The sequence below is a fragment of the Coregonus clupeaformis genome, unplaced genomic scaffold (assembly GCF_020615455.1).
Source record: "Coregonus clupeaformis isolate EN_2021a unplaced genomic scaffold, ASM2061545v1 scaf3305, whole genome shotgun sequence".
Taxonomy (NCBI): Eukaryota; Metazoa; Chordata; class Actinopteri; order Salmoniformes; family Salmonidae; genus Coregonus; species Coregonus clupeaformis.
The window spans coordinates 20,128-32,806 of record NW_025536759.1 but is presented as its reverse complement, the minus strand read 5'-3'; positions in this window follow the sequence as shown (position 1 = coordinate 32,806).

Below are 12,679 nucleotides of genomic sequence, written 5' to 3'. Positions count from 1 at the left end.
TACAATCTACCAGGGTCTCTAGTCAGGGGTTTAAATACTGTCTCTGTTCCTCTGTCCCTCTACAATCTACCAGGGTCTCTAGTCAGGGGTTTAAATACTGTCTCTGTTCCTCTGTTCCTCTACAATCTACCAGGGTCTCTAGTCAGGGGTTTAAATACTGTCTCTGTTCCTCTCTACAATCTACCAGGGTCTCTAGTCAGGGGTTTAAATACTGTCTCTGTCCCTCTACAATCTACCAGGGTCTCTAGTCAGGGGTTTAAATACTGTCTCTGTTCCTCTGTTCCTCTACAATCTACCAGGGTCTCTAGTCAGGGGTTTAAATACTGTCTCTGTTCCTCTACAATCTACCAGGGTCTCTAGTCAGGGGTTTAAATACTGTCTCTGTCCCTCTACAATCTACCAGGGTCTCTAGTCAGGGGTTTAAATACTGTCTCTGTTCCTCTACAATCTACCAGGGTCTCTAGTCAGGGGTTTAAATACTGTCTCTGTCCCTCTACAATCTACCAGGGTCTCTAGTCAGGGGTTTAAATACTGTCTCTGTTCCTCTGTTCCTCTACAATCTACCAGGGTCTCTAGTCAGGGGTTTAAATACTGTCTCTGTTCCTCTACAATCTACCAGGGTCTCTAGTCAGGGGTTTAAATACTGTCTCTGTCCCTCTACAATCTACCAGGGTTGTCACGATCGTCTAACATAGAGGACCAATGCGCAGCGTTGAAGGTGAACATAATTTATTACTATAAATGATCACACGATCAAAAACACAAACGAAAACGTGACGTCTACAGTTTAACACAAACCAACTAGAACAAGAAACCACAAACACAACGTGAAAGACAGATAGTTAAATATGGCTCCCAATCAGAGACAACGAGCCAACAGCTGACACTCGTTACCTCTGATTGGGAGTCACTCAAACAAAGAAATACAATAACCTAGAACCCACAACAAAACATAGAAACTAACACCCTGGCTCAACATACGAGAGTCCCCGAGCCAGGGGCGTGACAAGGGTCTCTAGTCAGGGGTTTAAATACTGTCTCTGTTCCTCTGTTCCTCTACAATCTACCAGGGTCTCTAGTCAGGGGTTTAAATACTGTCTCTGTTCCTCTGCCACAATCTACCAGGGTCTCTAGTCAGGGGTTTAAATACTGTCTCTGTCCCTCTACAATCTACCAGGGTCTCTAGTCAGGGGTTTAAATACTGTCTCTGTCCCTCTACAATCTACCAGGGTCTCTAGTCAGGGGTTTAAATACTGTCTCTGTTCCTCTGTTCCTCTACAATCTACCAGGGTCTCTAGTCAGGGGTTTAAATACTGTCTCTGTTCCTCTGTTCCTCTACAATCTACCAGGGTCTCTAGTCAGGGGTTTAAATACTGTCTCTGTCCCTCTACAATCTACCAGGGTCTCTAGTCAGGGGTTTAAATACTGTCTCTGTTCCTCTGTTCCTCTACAATCTACCAGGGTCTCTAGTCAGGGGTTTAAATACTGTCTCTGTCCCTCTACAATCTACCAGGGTCTCTAGTCAGGGGTTTAAATACTGTCTCTGTTCCTCTACAATCTACCAGGGTCTCTAGTCAGGGGTTTAAATACTGTCTCTGTTCCTTTACAATCTACCAGGGTCTCTAGTCAGGGGTTTAAATACTGTCTCTGTTCCTCTACAATCTACCAGGGTCTCTAGTCAGGGGTTTAAATACTGTCTCTGTTCCTCTACAATCTACCAGGGTCTCTAGTCAGGGGTTTAAATACTGTCTCTGTTCCTCTACAATCTACCAGGGTCTCTAGTCAGGGGTTTAAATACTGTCTCTGTTCCTCTACAATCTACCAGGGTCTCTAGTCAGGGGTTTAAATACTGTCTCTGTTCCTCTACAATCTACCAGGGTCTCTAGTCAGGGGTTTAAATACTGTCTCTGTTCCTCTACAATCTACCAGGGTCTCTAGTCAGGGGTTTTAAATACTGTCTCTGTTCCTCTACAATCTACCAGGGTCTCTAGTCAGGGGTTTAAATACTGTCTCTGTTCCTCTGTTCCTCTACAATCTACCAGGGTCTCTAGTCAGGGGTTTAAATACTGTCTCTGTTCCTCTGTTCCTCTACAATCTACCAGGGTCTCTAGTCAGGGGTTTAAATACTGTCTCTGTTCCTCTGTTCCTCTACAATCTACCAGGGTCTCTAGTCAGGGGTTTAAATACTGTCTCTGTTCCTCTGTTCCTCTACAATCTACCAGGGTCTCTAGTCAGGGGTTTAAATACTGTCTCTGTCCCTCTACAATCTACCAGGGTCTCTAGTCAGGGGTTTAAATACTGTCTCTGTTCCTCTGTTCCTCTACAATCTACCAGGGTCTCTAGTCAGGGGTTTAAATACTGTCTCTGTTCCTCTACAATCTACCAGGGTCTATAGTCAGGGGTTTAAATACTGTCTCTGTCCCTCTACAATCTACCAGGGTCTCTAGTCAGGGGTTTAAATACTGTCTCTGTTCCTCTACAATCTACCAGGGTCTCTAGTCAGGGGTTTAAATACTGTCTCTGTCCCTCTACAATCTACCAGGGTCTCTAGTCAGGGGTTTAAATACTGTCTCTGTTCCTCTGTTCCTCTACAATCTACCAGGGTCTCTAGTCAGGGGTTTAAATACTGTCTCTGTTCCTCTACAATCTACCAGGGTCTCTAGTCAGGGGTTTTAAATACTGTCTCTGTCCCTCTACAATCTACCAGGGTTGTCACGATCGTCTAACATAGAGGACCAATGCGCAGCGTTGAAGGTGAACATAATTTATTACTATAAATGATCACACGATCAAAAACACAAACGAAAACGTGACGTCTACAGTTTAACACAAACCAACTAGAACAAGAAACCACAAACACAACGTGAAAGACAGATAGTTAAATATGGCTCCCAATCAGAGACAACGAGCCAACAGCTGACACTCGTTACCTCTGATTGGGAGTCACTCAAACAAAGAAATACAATAACCTAGAACCCACAACAAAACATAGAAACTAACACCCTGGCTCAACATACGAGAGTCCCCCGAGCCAGGGCGTGACAAGGGTCTCTAGTCAGGGGTTTAAATACTGTCTCTGTTCCTCTGTTCCTCTACAATCTACCAGGGTCTCTAGTCAGGGGTTTAAATACTGTCTCTGTTCCTCTACAATCTACCAGGGTCTCTAGTCAGGGGTTTAAATACTGTCTCTGTTCCTCTACAATCTACCAGGGTCTCTAGCCAGGGGTTTAAATACTGTCTCTGTTCCTCTACAATCTACCAGGGTCTCTAGTCAGGGGTTTAAATACTGTCTCTGTTCCTCTGTTCCTCTACAATCTACCAGGGTCTCTAGTCAGGGGTTTAAATACTGTCTCTGTTCCTCTGTTCCTCTACAATCTACCAGGGTCTCTAGTCAGGGGTTTAAATACTGTCTCTGTTCCTCTACAATCTACCAGGGTCTCTAGTCAGGGGTTTAAATACTGTCTCTGTTCCTCTACAATCTACCAGGGTCTCTAGTCAGGGGTTTAAATACTGTCTCTGTTCCTCTACAATCTACCAGGGTCTCTAGTCAGGGGTTTAAATACTGTCTCTGTTCTTCTACAATCTACCAGGGTCTCTAGTCAGGGGTTTTAAATACTGTCTCTGTTCCTCTACAATCTACCAGGGTCTCTAGTCAGGGGTTTAAATACTGTCTCTGTTCCTCTGTTCCTCTACAATCTACCAGGGTCTCTAGTCAGGGGTTTAAATACTGTCTCTGTTCCTCTACAATCTACCAGGGTCTCTAGTCAGGGGTTTAAATACTGTCTCTGTTCCTCTACAATCTACCAGGGTCTCTAGTCAGGGGTTTAAATACTGTCTCTGTTCCTCTACAATCTACCAGGGTCTCTAGTCAGGGGTTTAAATACTGTCTCTGTTCCTCTGTTCCTCTACAATCTACCAGGGTCTCTAGTCAGGGGTTTAAATACTGTCTCTGTTCCTCTACAATCTACCAGGGTCTCTAGTCAGGGGTTTAAATACTGTCTCTGTTCCTCTACAATCTACCAGGGTCTCTAGTCAGGGGTTTAAATACTGTCTCTGTCCCTCTACAATCTACCAGGGTCTCTAGTCAGGGGTTTAAATACTGTCTCTGTCCCTCTGTTCCTCTACAATCTACCAGGGTCTCTAGTCAGGGGTTTAAATACTGTCTCTGTTCCTCTACAATCTACCAGGGTCTCTAGTCAGGGGTTTAAATACTGTCTCTGTTCCTCTACAATCTACCAGGGTCTCTAGTCAGGGGTTTAAATACTGTCTCTGTTCCTCTGTTCCTCTACAATCTACCAGGGTCTCTAGTCAGGGGTTTAAATACTGTCTCTGTCCCTCTACAATCTACCAGGGTCTCTAGTCAGGGGTTTAAATACTGTCTCTGTCCCTCTACAATCTACCAGGGTCTCTAGTCAGGGGTTTAAATACTGTCTCTGTTCCTCTACAATCTACCAGGGTCTCTAGTCAGGGGTTTAAATACTGTCTCTGTTCCTCTACAATCTACCAGGGTCTCTAGTCAGGGGTTTAAATACTGTCTCTGTTCCTCTACAATCTACCAGGGTCTCTAGTCAGGGGTTTAAATACTGTCTCTGTTCCTCTGTTCCTCTACAATCTACCAGGGTCTCTAGTCAGGGGTTTAAATACTGTCTCTGTTCCTCTACAATCTACCAGGGTCTCTAGTCAGGGGTTTAAATACTGTCTCTGTTCCTCTACAATCTACCAGGGTCTCTAGTCAGGGGTTTAAATACTGTCTCTGTTCCTCTACAATCTACCAGGGTCTCTAGTCAGGGGTTTAAATACTGTCTCTGTCCCTCTACAATCTACCAGGGTCTCTAGTCAGGGGTTTAAATACTGTCTCTGTCCCTCTACAATCTACCAGGGTCTCTAGTCAGGGGTTTAAATACTGTCTCTGTTCCTCTACAATCTACCAGGGTCTCTAGTCAGGGGTTTAAATACTGTCTCTGTCCCTCTACAATCTACCAGGGTCTCTAGTCAGGGGTTTAAATACTGTCTCTGTCCCTCTACAATCTACCAGGGTCTCTAGTCAGGGGTTTAAATACTGTCTCTGTTCCTCTGTTCCTCTACAATCTACCAGGGTCTCTAGTCAGGGGTTTAAATACTGTCTCTGTCCCTCTGTTCCTCTACAATCTACCAGGGTCTCTAGTCAGGGGTTTAAATACTGTCTCTGTTCCTCTACAATCTACCAGGGTCTCTAGTCAGGGGTTTAAATACTGTCTCTGTTCCTCTACAATCTACCAGGGTCTCTAGTCAGGGGTTTAAATACTGTCTCTGTCCCTCTGTTCCTCTACAATCTACCAGGGTCTCTAGTCAGGGGTTTAAATACTGTCTCTGTCCCTCTACAATCTACCAGGGTCTCTAGTCAGGGGTTTAAATACTGTCTCTGTCCCTCTACAATCTACCAGGGTCTCTAGTCAGGGGTTTAAATACTGTCTCTGTCCCTCTACAATCTACCAGGGTCTCTAGTCAGGGGTTTAAATACTGTCTCTGTCCCTCTACAATCTACCAGGGTCTCTAGTCAGGGGTTTAAATACTGTCTCTGTTCCTCTACAATCTACCAGGGTCTCTAGTCAGGGGTTTTAAATACTGTCTCTGTTCCTCTGTTCCTCTACAATCTACCAGGGTCTCTAGTCAGGGGTTTAAATACTGTCTCTGTTCCTCTTCTACAATCTACCAGGGTCTCTAGTCAGGGGTTTAAATACTGTCTCTGTTCCTCTACAATCTACCAGGGTCTCTAGTCAGGGGGTTTAAATACTGTCTCTGTTCCCTCTACAATCTACCAGGGTCTCTAGTCAGGGGTTTAAATACTGTCTCTGTCCCTCTACAATCTACCAGGGTCTCTAGTCAGGGGTTTAAATACTGTCTCTGTCCCTCTACAATCTACCAGGGTCTCTAGTCAGGGGTTTAAATACTGTCTCTGTCCCTCTACAATCTACCAGGGTCTCTAGTCAGGGGTTTAAATACTGTCTCTGTTCCTCTACAATCTACCAGGGTCTCTAGTCAGGGGTTTAAATACTGTCTCTGTTCCTCTACAATCTACCAGGGTCTCTAGTCAGGGGTTTAAATACTGTCTCTGTTCCTCTACAATCTACCAGGGTCTCTAGTCAGGGGTTTAAATACTGTCTCTGTCCCTCTGTTCCTCTACAATCTACCAGGGTCTCTAGTCAGGGGTTTAAATACTGTCTCTGTTCCTCTGTTCCTCTACAATCTACCAGGGTCTCTAGTCAGGGGTTTAAATACTGTCTCTGTTCCTCTGTTCCTCTACAATCTACCAGGGTCTCTAGTCAGGGGTTTAAATACTGTCTCTGTTCCTCTGTTCCTCTACAATCTACCAGGGTCTCTAGTCAGGGGTTTAAATACTGTCTCTGTTCCTCTGTTCCTCTACAATCTACCAGGGTCTCTAGTCAGGGGTTTAAATACTGTCTCTGTTCCTCTGTTCCTCTACAATCTACCAGGGTCTCTAGTCAGGGGTTTAAATACTGTCTCTGTCCCTCTGTTCCTCTACAATCTACCAGGGTCTCTAGTCAGGGGTTTAAATACTGTCTCTGTTCCTCTACAATCTACCAGGGTCTCTAGTCAGGGGTTTAAATACTGTCTCTGTTCCTCTGTTCCTCTACAATCTACCAGGGTCTCTAGTCAGGGGTTTAAATACTGTCTCTGTTCCTCTACAATCTACCAGGGTCTCTAGTCAGGGGTTTAAATACTGTCTCTGTTCCTCTACAATCTACCAGGGTCTCTAGTCAGGGGTTTAAATACTGTCTCTGTTCCTCTACAATCTACCAGGGTCTCTAGTCAGGGGTTTAAATACTGTCTCTGTTCCTCTGTTCCTCTACAATCTACCAGGGTCTCTAGTCAGGGGTTTAAATACTGTCTCTGTTCCTCTACAATCTACCAGGGTCTCTAGTCAGGGGTTTAAATACTGTCTCTGTTCCTCTACAATCTACCAGGGTCTACAGTCAGGGGTTTAAATACTGTCTCTGTCCCTCTACAATCTACCAGGGTCTCTAGTCAGGGGTTTAAATACTGTCTCTGTTCCTCTACAATCTACCAGGGTTTCTAGTCAGGGGTTTAAATACTGTCTCTGTTCCTCTGTTCCTCTACAATCTACCAGGGTCTCTAGTCAGGGGTTTAAATACTGTCTCTGTCCCTCTACAATCTACCAGGGTCTCTAGTCAGGGGTTTAAATACTGTCTCTGTTCCTCTACAATCTACCAGGGTCTCTAGTCAGGGGTTTAAATACTGTCTCTGTTCCTCTACAATCTACCAGGGTCTCTAGTCAGGGGTTTAAATACTGTCTCTGTTCCTCTACAATCTACCAGGGTCTCTAGTCAGGGGTTTAAATACTGTCTCTGTTCCTCTACAATCTACCAGGGTCTCTAGTCAGGGGTTTAAATACTGTCTCTGTTCCTCTACAATCTACCAGGGTCTCTAGCCAGGGGTTTAAATACTGTCTCTGTTCCTCTGTTCCTCTACAATCTACCAGGGTCTCTGTCAGGGGTTTAAATACTGTCTCTGTTCCTCTACAATCTACCAGGGTCTCTAGCCAGGGGTTTAAATACTGTCTCTGTTCCTCTGTTCCTCTACAATCTACCAGGGTCTCTAGTCAGGGGTTTAAATACTGGCCTCAACTCAAAGTCCCAGCACAGCAACACAGGCAGGCAGCACAGGGAATGTGTGTCACAGCGCTTCCCGCTGTCGGCCTCCACCCCCTAACACCAGTGTGTCGTGAGCAACATTAGCGAGAGCAACAATAGTGGAATGTTCGGTTTGCCTTCAAAATAAAAGTCCCCCACTGAAACATGCAAACGGTTACATTTTTTGGAATCATGCCACAATTGTCCTAGGGGAGGTGATTTCCCACAGTTAAAGTCCCGCAAAGAGCAAGATTCTGAGCCTGCCTGGCAGGGTTGGTCCTACAAAGCCAGAGCCCCCTGATGGGAGAGCATAATATACAAGGAAATTCTCAAAGCTGCTAATGAGAACCTTGACGACCTTTTACCTAGCCGGTGGGGATTCCGGTGGGGTACGCCCACCCAGGTAGTGGCAGTGCTGGCAACACTGGCTGCAGTAACCCATGGGGAGGGGGTCACACTCGGACAATCAGAGAGGGGGTTTATCATTGTGGCCCAGGTGGCACAAAATAATCAAAGGTCTGACCGCACGGAGATGCTTGGGAAAATGGTTACAACAGGGGATCAGAGTGTTTGTGTCTCAGGTGAAGAGGGTGGATCTGATCTCCATCACCTAGGACTTGACATAGATTAAGTAGATTAATCAAATCTCACATTGTTGTCAATTTCTGCTCAATTTGCATGCTTTCTCAATCAGCTTTAACTGTATGTGCACTCGTAGATCAAGTTATTTCTCGAGTTGGGCTCTGGGATATAACAGCCGTTGAGTATCGGATTTTATGGTGGATTGTGGAGGAGGGGGGTTGAGTGTGTTGGAGTATGTGAGTATGTGCGTGTGTGCTGGTCTGGCATCTGTTGTGGGGGGTGGGGATGTTGGGGGGGTATGGGATGGACCGCGGGAATTATTTGCTAGGATAATAATTGCTTGTCAATGAATTGAATTGTAATACAATGGCAATCCTGGTTATATGTTAGAATCCTATGCGTGAACTGCCGACATTATTACGCATATTAATTGATAATGATGGAAAATAGGATATGCATAATAAAAAATAAAAAAATAGTTATATAGATATATATATAGAGGTGAAAGCATTGGAAATGCTTTTGGCGGTTAACCTGCTTCTGTTTTGTGGGTGGCACTGTGTGCTGTTTTCGATGGATGGGTCCTGGCCTCTCGGGGCCTTAGGGATACGGAGGGACGTGGGGGGGATGCTGATCACTGGGATGACGGCTCAACTTGGGATGGGGAGGGGCTTTAGCGGGGGAATTAGTGGAGAACAATTGAAGGGTTACTCCGTAGCAATGCAAATATCACGGTACAGCTATATGGACACTCAATCATTACGCTATTTTTTATTGGTAAATTTACAAACATATATAATGATAAATAGACTTGAAACTTGTATCTCATTATGGTGTATGGTGAAATAAGTATAGCCAGTTATAATTGTAATGGCTTAGCTGATAATAACAAAAGAAGAACAATATTTACATGGCTCAAAGAGAAGGAATATAATATCTATTGTATACAGGAAACTCATTCAACAATTCGAGATGAAGTAGCGTGGAAAAAGAATGGGGGAAATATACTTCTCCCATGGGCAAAGAAATTCAAAAGGGGTGATGATATTAATTAATAGTAATTTCGATCCGAATGTGCAAATTGTCCAAATAGATACGCAAGGCAGATGGATGATTTTAAATATGTTATTGGACCATAAACAGATATGGCTCATTAACCTTTACGGACCAAATAATGATGATCCACAATTCTTTGACAATATATATAATAAATTATCAAGCCTGCAAGCAACTCAAGACAATATTATTATGGTGGGGGATTATAATACTGTTTTAAATAGCTCAATGGACCGAAAAGGAAATCACACCACAAACAATCACCCACATGCTCTTAAGGAAATTGTGAATGTCATGGATACATTAGAACTAGTAGATATATGGAGGCTTAAATATGCTGATCTAGTGAGATATACATGGCGGAGACTGAATCAAGCTAGTCGTCTTGACTTCTTTCTTATCTCATTCTCGTTGGCACCAAAAGTAAAAAAAGTGTTGATAGGGGACAGAATGCGGTCGGACCATCATATAATAGGCATATACATTACTCTGACTGAATTTCCACGTGGGCGAGGATATTGGAAATTTAATCAAAGCCTATTAGATGATAATTTATTTATAATTAGAACAAAGGAATTTATAACTTACTTTTTCCAACATAACATAGGTACAGCGAATCCCCTCATTGTATGGGACACCTTTAAATGTGCCTTTAGAGGCCATGCAATTCAGTACTCATCTCGAAAACAAAAGCAATTTAGGTCAAAAGAGTTTATACTAAGAAAGGAAATAGAAAGTCTAACAGAACAGATAGATGGCAATAAAAACTGTAACATAGAGGCTCAGAATAAATTAGAGGAAAAACAAAAAGAAATGGAAAAACTTATTCAAGAAAGATCAAGTGTAATATATTATAAAAATAAAGCAAACTGGATGGAATATGGGGGAAAATGCACAAAATTCTTTTTTTAATCTTCAACATAGGAATGCTACCAAAAAGAACTTAATGAAACTGGTTACAATTGACGGAGTCACCCATAATTCACCTAATGATATTTTGAAGGAAGAAACAAAGTATTTTAAGCATATGTTTTCTTTTCAGTCGCCTCCATCTCCTCTAACTGAAGCTAATTGTAGAGATTTTTTTCCTATTGATAATGTCAAATTAACAGCCACACAGAAAGACTCATGTGAAGGTGAAATTACAGAGGAGGAACTTCTGGATGCAATTAAAGACTTTAAGTCCGGGAAAACTCCAGGGTTGGATGGCATACCAATCGAGGTATACCAAACCTTTTTTGATATACTAAGAGGACCGTTATTAGCATGTTTTAACCACTCCTATGTAAATGGTAGATTATCTGACACTCAAGAAGAAGGTCTGATCTCATTATTACTGAAACAGGATACAAGTGGAAAATATAAAGATCCAGTCCATTTACAAAATTGGAGGCCCCTTACACTTCAGTGTTGTGATGCAAAAATCCTAGCAAAATGTATAGCGCATAGAATTAAAAAGGTATTGTCGGATATTATTCATTCTAATCAGACAGGTTTTTTACATGGAAGATACATTGGAGATAATATAAGGCAAGTATTGGAAACAATAGAACACTATGGAAAATATGGGAAACCAGGCCTGCTATTCATAGCAGACTTCGAAAAGGCATTTGATAAAGTTCGACTGGAATTTATATATAAATGCCTGGAGCATTTCAATTTTGGAGAATCTCTTATAAAATGGGTCAAAATCATGTATAGTAACCCTAGGTGTAAAATAGTAAATAATGGCTATTTCTCAGAAAGTTTCAAACTGTCAAGAGGAGTGAAACAAGGTTGTCCACTATCGGCATATCTATTTATTGTGGCCATCGAGATGTTAGCTATTAAAATCAGATCCAATAATAATATCAGAGGATTAGAAATACAGGGCTTAAAAACAAAGGTGTCATTGTACGCAGATGATTCATGTTTTCTTTTAGATCCACAACTAGAATCCCTCCACAGCCTCATAGAGGATCTAGATACATTTTCTAACCTCTCTGGATTAAAACCAAATTATGACAAATGTACTATATTACGTATTGGATCACTAAAAATACAATTTTTACATTACCATGTAGTTTACCAATAAAATGGTCTGATGGTGATGTGGATATACTCGGAATACATATCCCAAAGGAAATAAATGATCTCACTTCAATAAATTTTAATAGAAAGTTAGCAAAAATAGATAAAATCTTACTACCATGGAAAGGAAAATACCTGTCAATTTGTGGAAAAATCACCCTGATTAACTCTTTAGTATTATCCCAGTTTACCTATTTGCTTATGGTCTTGCCTACGCCTAGCAAACAGTTTTTTAAATTATATGAGAAAAAAATATTCAATTTTATTTGGAACGGCAAGCCAGACAAAATTAAAAGAGCATATTTATATAATGAATATGAATTCGGAGGACAGAAATTATTAAATATTAAAGCATTAGACCTATCACTAAAATCTTCAGTCATCCAAAAGTTATACTTAAATCCGAACTGGTTCTCAAGCAAATTAGTAAGATTGTCTCACCCACTGTTCAAGAAAGGCCTTTTTCCCTTTATTCAGATTACAACCTCTCACTTTCAGTTATTTGAAAAGGAAATAATCTCCCAAATGTCACTATTTCTAAAACAAGCCATAGAAAGTTGGTTGCAATTTCAATTTAATCCTCCAGAAACGACAGAACAAATAATGCAACAAATATTGTGGTTAAATTCAAATATACTAATTGACAAAAAACCTTTATTTTTTGACAGAATGTTTAAAAAAGGTATAATCTTCGTAAATGATATCATCGGTAGGACTGGTGGAGTTATGTCGCACATGCAGCTAACAAAAACATATGGAAATGTCTGCTCTACCCAAAATTACAACCAAATAATTGCAGCCTTACCGCAAAAGTGGAAGAGGAAAGTTGAAGGGGGAGAAAGTAAGGAACTTGTCTGTCGGCCTTGCATTAAAGAACATAATTGGTTAAGGAAAACTGTGATAAATAAAAAAGTATATCAGTTTCACTTAAGGACCAAAGGATTGACAGCAGTCCCATATAGATTGCAAAATAGTTGGGAAGAGATCTTTGACGTACCCGATCCCATGGCATAGTGTTTATGAACTGACACGCAAAACGACACCGGATTCAAAAATTAGAATCTTTCAATTTAAATTATTATATAAAATTCTTGCTACCAATAGAATGTTATTTATATGGGGGATACAATCTTCCCAGCTCTGCAGATTTTGCTGTGAAGAGATAGAATCATTAGATCATTTGTTTTGGTTCTGTCCATTTGTAGCTTGTTTTTGGACACAGGTCCAGGAATGGCTAAAGGATTGCAATATTTACCTGGAACTAACCTTGCAGATAGCATTACTGGGTGATCTGAAAAGTCATAGTCAATCAATCAATA